At 36.7% G+C, this 12,078-nt stretch overlaps 1 pseudogene; it reads right to left on the bottom strand.

The window, feature by feature from the left end:
- Window positions 1-1,210: 1,210 nt before the first annotated feature.
- On the bottom strand, window positions 1,211-1,558 carry LOC145689518 (protein GVQW3 pseudogene; annotated as a pseudogene).
- Between the last annotated feature and the right edge of the window lie 10,520 nt (window positions 1,559-12,078).

The raw sequence follows: 12,078 nt of genomic DNA, 5'->3' as shown, positions 1-12,078 counted from the left end.
ACTTGTTCCTTTTTGTACATTTGTGCCGCTATTTACGATATGAGTTTGAAGGCCTACTAAAAAAATCACCCTCCAGGGCCCACCGGGAAATTTCGCGGTTTCCCGCCAGGCCAGTAAGGCCCTGGGTGAATTTAGATTTAAACAGCATCGGAATTGTCATTTTTTATCTCAGTGACCCCGAAAACTATGAATCCAACACTAATATCGGTCATTTTCAATCATTTTTAAATGTCTCGCTCTCCCCTACGTTGCACCATCAAAGTGAAGTGATAAAAAAACCTCCGAGGCCCGAACCTCATCTATTTGTCAAATTTGATCGAGATCGGTCTCATAGTTCAAGAATTATATTAAGTTTTATTAATTTATATATATATATATATATATATATATATATATATATATATATATATATATATATATATACGAGGTTTGTCCGGAAAATACATATAAAAGTTGAATAAGAACTTTATTTTACAATTATTCAGGTATTACAATATGGTCTTCTTCAAAGTACTCTCCCTTAGACAAGATACACTTCTGCCAAAGCCGTTTCCACTGTTGATAACATTGCTGAAAGTCTTCAGTTGGGATGCTGTTCAGTTGCTTTGTCGTTTCTGCCTTGATGGCTTCCACATCTCTCAAGTGCCGCCCCCGAAGCACCATTTTGCATTTCGGGAACAGGAAGAAGTCAATAGGGGCTAAATCGGGTGAATGAGGCGGGTTGTCTGTCACGGTGATTGAGCTTCGGGCCAAAAACTCACGCACAACGAGCGACGTGTGAGCGGGCGCATTGTCGTGATGAAGGATCCACCTGCCCCCTTGTGCCAAATCCGGTCGAACTCGGGCCACACGAGCTCTGAGACGTCTCAAAACTTCCACGTAAAACTGTCTGTTCACACTCTGGCCGGGAGGGACAAATTCCTTGTGAACTATGCCCCTAGAATCAAAGAAAACAATCAATATTGTCTTCACATTGGATCTTGCTTTTCGCGACTTGTTCTCGGTTCTCCTGGTAGCTTCCATTCCTTGCTTTGAGATTTGAGCTCCACATCGAATTCGTGAAACCAGGACTCGTCTCCAAGTGATGACTCGGTTGAGAAAGTCCCCTCTTTCCTCTGCTTCCAACCAATTCTCACAGAACTTAACCCTCTTTGCTTTCTGTTCTGGAGTCAAGAGCTTCGGTACGATTTTCGCACAATATTTCTTCATTTCAAGCTTTTTTTTTTTTTGTCAGAAGTTCATGAACGATTGTTTTGGGAATTGACAGCTCGTCTGCAATCATTCTGACTGTTAATCTACGGTCTTTAAGAACACAAGTCCGAATTCGTTCAACATTTTCATCAGAACTCGATGTCGACGGGCGTCCTGGTCGAGGGTCTCCTTTCACGTCTTCTCGGCCTTCCCGAAACCTTTTTAACCACTTGTTCACGGTTGGTTTCTTCAGAGAATTGTCTCCGTACACTTGTTTCAAACACTCAAAATTCTCACGGCCATTCTTACCTAACTTTGCAAGAAACTTGATGTTGATGCGCTGTTCCTCAATCAGAGAGAGCTCCATGCCGACGGCAGGTGAACCGGGTAACTTTCAACAAGCAGCCACACACTCCTACTGACACGCAGAGCGCTCTGACTCAAACTGAGCGTTGATGGGATTGGCTACAGCAGTAGTGCCACATGGCGATGGGATTGGCCACAACCTGTAAAATAAAGTTATTATTCAACATTTATACGTATTTTCCGGACAAACTCGTCATATATATATATATATATATATATATATATATATATATATATATATATATATATATATATATATATATATATATATACTAGCTGAACCTGCGCTCTCTACACAGCGCATCATTCGCATATGAGCATAAATCTCCTTCTCATTCCTCACAACATATGTACATGTCCCTATACAGACACAAGTGAAAGACGTCTTGATTTAAAAAAATCGGCAAGGGGTATCATAAAATTGAAATTTTTTCGATTATTTTTTCTCAATATCTCGCACAGTTTGCAAGATTTGAGTCTATTTCCGGTTGGAGTTTCTAATTCATGTATGACCAGTGTTTTCTTTCTTCTTGTATGCAGTATGTAAAAGCAAATACATTACATATACAATTAATTATAATATCAGTTATATATGGTGTTCATTGGGCAAAACACTCAAAAAACAAAGATTTATCTTAAGATTCGAGAAATGGTTATCCTTCCTTTTTCACTATTATTTGGCCATGGAACAAACGCCTGAGACATATACAGTATAACCACAATATACAACATTGTGGTGTTGAAATGTATAACGCATAGGATATGATGCTTTAGTATTTTTTAAATTTCAACGCTTCCAGCGTACCCTAAAAATGTAATAAAGAAATGATGGCCATGTTTTTTTTAAATATTCAATTAGAACTGGACAATCTACGCAAAATTTCCAATCGATCAGTGAAAACGTCATCTTTCTAGAGACTGTAGCTTCCGAGATCTCATTGTCGAAAGGATTGACCATAAATATATAAACATAGTTTAAAAGAACTCGGAAGATAGAAGCACAACTCACATGCATTGATTTTAGAGAAGACTTATTAAAATACAAAGGCTTTGAACAATAATTTTATAGCATAAACTTTATGAAAAATATATAGTTAACTAATTTAGACTATTTAAAGTACAAATACTTAAAATGTTTGTCTCTGTTAAACGTGAAATCACACATAACCGTAAATGAAAGATTTGAAAGGTAAAGTTATAGGTTGGAGCTCAGGCGCTTTTAATTGGGCAATCTTTGCCAGCCAAAGATTTGAAAGGTAAAGTTATAGGTTGGAGCTCAGGCGCTTTTAATTGGGCAATCTTTGCCAGCCATGGAAACATCAGATACGCTGAACTATACCTCAGACGACACGCCGAACTTCTCCACCGATGGTCTGAAGAGTGGAAGATCAAAGTCAGCGAACAGAAGACCTCAGTAGTAAACTTCACAAGAAACAGAAGAAGGGTTTACGTCAGGATCACCATGGCTGGAACACCCCTCCAGAACCGAGATGATGCCAAATACCTCGGAATAATACTGGACAGGAAACTTACATTTGCTCACCACATACATTCCATCGCCAAGAAAGCCAGTCAACGCCATCAAGCCTTGCTACCGCTACTCCTCTCCCCATCCCTCACCCTGAAAACCAAACGCCATATATATCAGATGAGCATTCGTCCCATCCTGATGTATGCCCACCCTGCATGGCAACACGCAGCAAAAACGCACCTCAGCCAACTACAAGTCATCCAGAACAGAGTAGCCAGGGCTATCACTGGACACTCGAGAGACACTCGCCTCGAGCAAATACATGAAGATTTGGAACTCCCATTTCTACATGACTACAGAATTCACAGATCAGCGAACTTCTGGAGGACAATCAGAGCCTCGCCACACCAACACATAGCCACCATAGGAACGGCCAACCCAAGAAGACGAACTTACAAGATGCCGCACCCCTAAAACGCACAACCACTAAACTGACATAGGAACAGCAAAAGAGGAGCGCGACAGTTGCGTCCTCTCTCACAACAAATACGCACGCAAAACAAACGACAGTCAACAACACAAATGGAAGGCAAGGGCCCAAGCCCGGTACTTAAATCAACCACAAAAACCGCCAAGAAATCACTGCTCTGCTCTGCTCTGCTTTTAATTGCTATTGTAACATTTTAATATATATATATATATATATATATATATATATATATATATATATATATATATATATATATATATATATCCCCTACGGTGTGCCGTCAAAGTGAAATTATGAAAACACTCCCTTGTCCGAACCTCATCTATGTTGGAAATTTGATCGAGATCGGTCAAGTGGTTCAAGAGTTATTAAGTCACAAACATAGTGACTTTCATTTTTATACAGTATGTAGATTCATTCCTTTTTCTGTGTAATAGAAGGTTGGGATAAATAAATACCCAGACTAAACCGTGTAATCAGCTAGTTTTCAATATTTGATAAACAAAGTAATCCAACTAACATACTACCAAAACTAACTGCCAGAATCCTCACCTGTCCTGTGCTTGTCATGCATAGGATATAAATTAAAATCCAAAAGAAATGCAGTTAATTCTTTCACGAACGACTGAACAGTACTTGCTCGCACACAAATACGTGTCACAACTCACAAGCAACTTCCTAGAGCCGTCTGATGGCAGACATGCAAACAAAAAACCACAAGGCTGTCTTCAACTTGTAACCGGGCGGGGCGTCATTTGGGAAGGGTAAGGGAGAAATTAAGGCCCTAAGTTCGAAAAACACATTTTTAAATAAGTTGTATACTAATATACTAACAAAAAAAAAAAAAAAAATGAAACCCTTATGAGGGTGGGCAATCTTGCTTTCCTCTGGCAAAATCTGAAATGACACTACTGCTTGTTATTTAAGGCAAAGGTTGCTCTCTGAGACATGCGGGTTGTTGTCAGTAATCATGTTTTTTTAAGCTCCACACCTCTTGATACAATTTTCCTTTAGAGGTCGAGTGTTCTTTTATGCTGTTACTTTTTGAAATGCTCGTTCTTCGCACTAGGAGAATAGGTTCAGGCAAGGTTGCCCATGTTGTGGTTTCCAGAAAGGGGCAAGTATAAGCGACATTTCAAATATCGTTTCAAATTTTGCGGTAACTATTCTATAATTTCTATTGGGTTTTCGAACTTCCGGAATACAATTTCCTCTAAGGGGGAAGCGCCCCACCTTGTCCCCCCTGATGATCGCTCATAGATTCAGGGAAAATATTTGAATTGCTTTTCACCTGAAATACCCATTTCAATAACAGTTAATGATAAAAAATCGTAAATTTCACCCTTTCCCATCATCATACCGAAGGAGCTGAACTTATACTTGAACGGAATCTACAGTGTCACTATTCATCTCAGTGACCCCCAAAACTAAGGATTAAACACTAACATAGATCCTCTTTGATAATTTTAAATGTGAGCTCTTTAAATCCCAATGCCTGTTCACCCCCTCATCCCGATAACATGACAAAAGCCTTAATTAGGACATGGTCCACTTATATACGAAAGATCAACGAATTCAGTGTAGCAGTCTTTAGACGAGGTTGCTCGCTAAACATCGCTACATTTATTTTTATTTATGTAGAAAAAGTCGCTCTGCCCCCCTTAAAACGGAAATTTTCAAATTGCTGAAAGGTAGATCCCTTTATTTTTAGTGACGAAATTATATACCGAGTTTCATCTTTCCAACTTGAGGAGCTCGTAAGATACTTGTATTTTACGCATAATTCCTTGAATCATGTTGCGTCCTTAAGACAAGTTCTTAACGAATGTAACAAATGTAATAAATGTAATAAAAACCTAAGTTTGTCTAAAATTTACTCATGTACTAAAAATCATCAAAATAAGTCTAGCAGTGTAGGATGATATATATATATATATATATATATATATTTAAGGATGGCTAATATCGGGATTTTTAATTTGCGAAATCCGGAAAGTAAAACCGGAAAAATTCCGGAGTTCAGAAAATTCTGATGTCGGGAAAATTCCGAAACTCGGAAAAATCCTATTTCGGAAAAATTCCGAATAATTATGAAATTTTTCTGATATCTGAATTTTTCTAAATTTCGAATTTCTCTGAATTCCGAATTTTTCTAAATTCCGGAATTTTTTCGAATTCAAACGACAAGTGGATCGTGTGATACATGACCTTAGGCTAGAATTTTCTCAGAATGTCAAGCCTGAAATGAGATTTCATGTATCTTTATTTGGTCACAAGTTGTGGACAACGACATTTGAGGTTCACCTGTTACACAATGTACTCCACTAGCAGGTTCCTTGATGAACGAACAGTTGATGACGGCAAAATATTGAAAGAAATCTTGTATTTATCACTGTACATTCATCAAAGATAAGAGTATATGCAAGTTTTATGTCACTAACATCATCAATATGCTATCGCTGATGTGAGACGCTACGTCAGTCTCACCTTTACACTATAATAAGGATTATACATGGGCGTCTCTGGCGGGGGGACGGGGGTACGCGTCCCCCCAATATTTTGAAATACGAAATATTCAATATTTTATTTTAATTTCATTTATTTACTAACAACAGAATAACATCTTTGATGTCCCCCCCAAATTTTACATGCCAGAGACGCCAATTGGATTATATATATATTATATATATATATATATATATATATATATATATATATATATATATATATATATATATATATAAAGTTCCCAATCATCTCTCTTAGCAGAGCAACATATCATGCATTGGCAATCGTCACTCGAACTTGGGAGATATGTATAAAGATTGTTTCCAACTTGGTCGGTCACGTCTTAGCTGTCAATTATTAAAGTTAGATTACTTACTTTTATCTCTTTATCTTCAAATGCGAGTGATAGCTCACTATTAGGGATGGTATCGAGACGAGACGAGACGAGACTTTGTACAGTCTCGGTCTCGTCTCGGTTGATAAATAACGGTCTCGGTCTCGGTCTCGTCTCGAGTAAAAAATCACCGTCTCGGTCTCGTCTCGGTCAACAGATGCTTGTCTCGGTCTCGTCTCGGTCAACAGATGCTTGTCTCGGTCTCGGTCTCGAGTACCAAGTCTCGGTCTCGTCTCGAGAGTCTCGAAATAAATAGTGTGAAATTAAAATACTGAAAGTATTATTCTCGTACAGTCTGTCGTTTCCGCTTATTTTTTCCTTTCATTTTGACTTAGAATTATGGTTTGGTGTACCTCTTCATAGCTAATTTGCTAATGCTAATGCTTTCCATGCGCGTATTCCAGGTTCAATGATCAGTGGATATATCACCCTAAAATCCTAATAGAACCCATATTTCACTTTCAGCAATAGACTTTGTCTCATATAGCCTCAGAACTGCCTATACTATTAAACTCTATTAAATTAACTCCAGTACTAAACAGTAGTTTATTTCCTTCCTTTGAATCAGAATTGTTCAATACCTCCTAACGGATAACGCAACACATAGCAGCACGAATGTATTTAATCGTACCGAAATTGAAACTTTACAATTTTTCATTTATTATTCAATACATTCTCTGCTTTGACTGTCATTTTAAAAACAGAATATAACGTTCATTATCTTAACAAATAGGGTAAATTATTACTACAAAATACGTATTTTGTTTGAAATTGATGAAATGCTTTATTACCATTTCACATCTCCGTATTTAATTGACACTTTATAACACGAACGTCCTGAACCTTGTGGTGGGAGCTACTACACTCATCTTTGCTATGTGAGGTCTCGAGTTGGATCACAAAACAAGTTAGTTCAAAGTCCGATGTTTCGTATAATTCGCGTCTCATTTTAAGTGCATTCTGTTTCTTATACAAGTTCATAAGGTCGTAATGCATTACGTAAGCACATATCCAGTGCCGTAACATAGATTAATCTTATTCCTGAGCTCTCAACGGTGCATGCAATCTTTATTCGAGAAAACTAATCTTTCGTTCATTACGTTGATTAAAAATGACTTGCGAAACATGGACATACATATTATATAAGTATATAGGTAATTCGAGTTATCTGTATCTATTTTTTTCTCATTCGTCAAAACAAGTGATTCTTAACTTTCTAGTTTTCTTTTGTATTAATTTTCGTAGTTTTGCTGCAACATGATGGATTGAATAATCAAAAATACTTTTTTCGCTCTGTGACTTTCATTAAATTTTGGATCCATTTTTTACCCTACCTCACCTAGTACAAGTTATATATATAGTCTTAGCTGAGAAACCAGTTTTTCGCTTCTGTAAAATTACAAAATTATGACTTGGTTAAGTTTACCCCCGAGGTTTAGATATAATAAAATCATCACCATCACCATAATCAACCATTATCAATCCATTGCTGGATGAAGGTCTTTCCAAGTCTTCACAACTATCTAACTTGGGCAATTCTTTTCCAGGTTACTCCTCAGTGGTTCTTGATTTCGTCACACCTTCTTGTATGCGGAGGTTTCCTAGGCTGTTTTTGTCTTGTGGTGTCCAATCTAGAATTGTTTTCGTCCGTCGATCATAATTTCTTCTTGCAATACGTCCAGCACATTTTCCAGCTCATATTAAATTATTTCATTAGCATCATCAGTATTCAATTCTAAATATTTGGGCTACAAATAGTTGGAATTCGCTACTTTCGGAGTACAGACACGCTACTTTTTAATCTTGGGATCTGGCAACACTGACTGAATTATTTAAATCAACATAATGTGAGAACACCCATTTGGTCTAGCGGCTAGCACTCTTGATTTCAGTTGCGTGGTCTCGAGTTCGATTTCCGGTAGGGGTAAAGTTGAACGACCGAAGTGGTTCGGATTCCACTATAATCATTAGCTCCACGTCTCCTTTAGCCGCCCTAGCATAACTGTGGGACGTTAAACTAAAACAAAAGTGAACACTGTGTATTACTAACTGTAAGTCCTTGAATAATTGAATATAGCTATATGGTATGGATCGAGTTTGATGTGATCGGTGGTCAAACTAAAGCAAGTGAAATGTAATTAGTGTGTAATTAGAACTTTTAATTAAGCACGGTCTTAATCTAAAGTGTAAACCAGGCCTAAGGCTTAAGGGGAGCAACTAGTGTTACTGGAAATGTATCAGTTACATTTAATTTCAGTTACAATTTGCATTTACATGTATTGCTGGAACGAAGACAACATTAAACATTATAAGTAGCCCAAAACTATGAAAAACGTCTTCGCTTGAAAACATTCGTGCACCATAAAACAAACTACGAGTAATTTTAAAATATCTTGCAGTTCATCTACGTTATTTGCATATATTTAGAATAATATTTAGCAATTTTTTTAAGTGGGCAACGCTGCTTAAAATAATGTAACTGCCATTTGTTGTAATTAAAACCACCAAAAACTATTGTTGTAATGTTATAGAAGCAAAGGAAAGCAATAATCATTATAAAACTTTAATACAAATACGTCATTTTAAGCAGTATAACAATCACTACCAATGTGTTTGGTATCTCTGAAACGATTTGAAATAACAATTGTTGTATATGGCGTTATAAGCATTTAAGTCTTTTGGAAGCATTTGCGTGATGAGACGTGATATGTCAGCGCGTTTTCGAAGTAAAGTCTTTAGAAACATTTAAATTTTACGTTTCTTGTAACTTTGTTTCCTCATTAATTCGAAATATATTGTACCATGATCACAGTATTTGACGCTAAGATACAGTTGATGCGCATTGCACCGTCCATGCCATTTGAGTTATTAGAAATTTCCAAAATGTTGATGTTAATGATACTGTGTTGTCCTTTGTTACACTAAATAATGTATGGACTATTGTGGTTTTGTTAAATAACTAAATTAGAAATATGTAATACTTTACGTAGCGCAATTTGAGAAAATACAACTTTATTTTGCTTTTAGCAACATTGTTCATCTAGTGATATTGCAGAGTATCTAGAAGAATTTCCCAACTTGGTACAAAATTTCAGCATTTTTAATATATACATATATATATCGCAGATCATAGGAGTGTTATTATTATTAGCATGATTGTTATTTGTAGTCCATAAAATTAGCATGGAGCTAAATGGAATTCTAAACGGTCCGTTCAAATAATATCAATTTTTAGATTGAACCCCTTCCGTTTCCTACACACAAAGTTCCACATAAGAAAGAGTAACCAAACGTTTGCTGTAGTTTTATACTTTTAACGCTTATTCTTGTTTTTCTCGTTTCTTTTTGTTTCATCTCTTCTTATTTTTTTCATATACGGTCTCGAAGGAGGGGGGGGGGTCCGGACCCACCCTTTGGCTACGTGCCTGGTATAATGCAACGGAGAAAAAGATTATTAAAGTATAATTAGCATGATGCAAAAGAGAAAATGATAGAAAATTATCTTTCCGATCTTCTTCCGTAAGTGGGTGAAGCGGGACAGAATGGTAAAATCTCAAATGAAAACTTCACTTTTATTTGCAATAGATATGGTTTGTCTGAAACACTTGTGTGTACAAATGACTGGTACTATAATGAATAAAAATAAAGTGGAATAAGGTGAATAAAAATAAGGCGAAATTCAAGTTTAACAACATTTTGCCCTCCCCTTCGCCCCTGATAATTTAACGCAATACTTGCAAGATTTTTGGGACATATCTGCATCAGTATGTACCGTTTCGCTACTAAGGATCACAACTGAAATTACCGTTGAAAGTTATTCGGAATGTAACTGTGGACATCTCAGTGAAACTCATATTCTATCACATGCAAGAAGACATAGAAGGAAAAGAAGCGAACTAATATCATGCAGACGACTGTTGAACAAAACCAACGTTTGTAAATATTGTTCTAAAATTGCATTGTTTGTCAAATTGGTTTCGCATTTCAGTTGATTCATTTTAGCATCAAACCATTGCCTGCAATCAAAATGGAAAGTACTATTTAACAAGAATTTTACATACTTTATCCCATTACAGAGACATTTATCTCTTATAAAAACACATTTCAAATAACTTTGTTTCGTAGATACAATTTGCAAAAACTAAGGCTCTCATTTGCAATTTTATCGATCCTTTCCGCTTCACTCACTTACGGAGTGAAGTTAGGATAAATTTCTAGGAGTTAGATTTCTTCCTTTCCATTATGGCACTTTCACTCTAATCATCTTTTCGACTGTTGCAACATTCCCGAGCTATAGAATGATAAATACCCTCTGTAATTTCCTATTCGAATATTTGCTGGTGTTTTCATATTAGTGATACTGGACGTTTTACCTGATGTAGGTACCATGTTTTGGTGGTCATTTTAAAAACGGTGACCCATATGAACAATCTTTTGCAACAGCACTATTTAGTTTTTAAAGATATGTTGAACGAGGTATCATTCACCCCATGTTTCCATTTACAATTTTGAGGGTGTGCCCTGGACCCCCATGAAGGGTGGCCCTGGGAGCCTCCCCGACAATATCAATTGATGTGCCACATGACATTTTCTATTTGAGTTTTTGTTCGGTTCATTTATGTTCAACCGTTTTCATATTAGTGGTACTGCACGTTTTACTGTATCTGATAGAGGCAACATGTCTTGTCGGCCATTTTGAATACAGTGCCCGATGTGAAAGATCTTTTGCCACAACGCTTTTTAGTTTTTCAAGGTCTATCGAACGAGGTACCACTCACCCCTTGCTTCCATTTGAAATTAAAGTTGGGCCCCGGCCCCGGCCCCGGGAACCTATGCAGGGCGGATCTGAGTGGCACCGCGACCATATATATATATATATATATATATATATATATATATATATATGGAGAGAGAGAGAGAGACAGACAGACAGAGAGACAGAGAATTGTATTGCATCAGCAGTGGATTTTGTTTCTGCAGAGGCTTGAGGAACGAGTAAGAAACATTTGCGTTGTACGTGCAATGCAAAAAATTATCACAAATTTATTTCGGAAGGGGTTTGAGCCCGATAACCAACCCCTAAATACGTCAATGTACATCAGTCAACCGTTCTCATATTATGTAACACAGCAACGAAACAAATTTTGAGTGAAGGCAATTTTAGTATCTATCAATATCAATATTCGAGACGAGACCGAGACTTTCGAGCCTGACCTAAGTCTCGTCTCGGTATATAAAAGTCCATCTCGGTCTCGGTACCATCCCTACTCACTATTTCAACTACAATAAGGAAATACGTTCCGCTATCTGTACTCTCGAACTACTAGGTATTTAAAAATAAACTTATATAACCGGTAAAACACCAAATATGTTTTAAATGATCATATTTTGACTTTAGATTATGTTTAATCTCTTTACACGTTGTTTCGTTATATTCTTTACGCACAAACATAAAGTAATAAGTACTCACAGAAACAAGATAAATGCACTCATGAAAAATACAATATGGAATTAACTCAAGGTCGTATTTATGTAAATATTTACTAATTATTTCCCCTCAAAATATAAATATGAAGTGGTTTTACCACATATACCTATATTCAATGCGCGCTGTTTTATTCTTTTCCCGAATTTATCCTCTCTTTTTTTCCTTTTCTA

This window comes from Thermobia domestica, chromosome 7, assembly GCF_964235325.1.
Source record: "Thermobia domestica chromosome 7, izTheDome1.hap1.1, whole genome shotgun sequence".
Classification (NCBI taxonomy): Eukaryota; Metazoa; Arthropoda; class Insecta; order Zygentoma; family Lepismatidae; genus Thermobia; species Thermobia domestica.
Note: the sequence above shows the minus strand (reverse complement) of the source record. Positions and strands in the feature narration are given on the sequence as shown.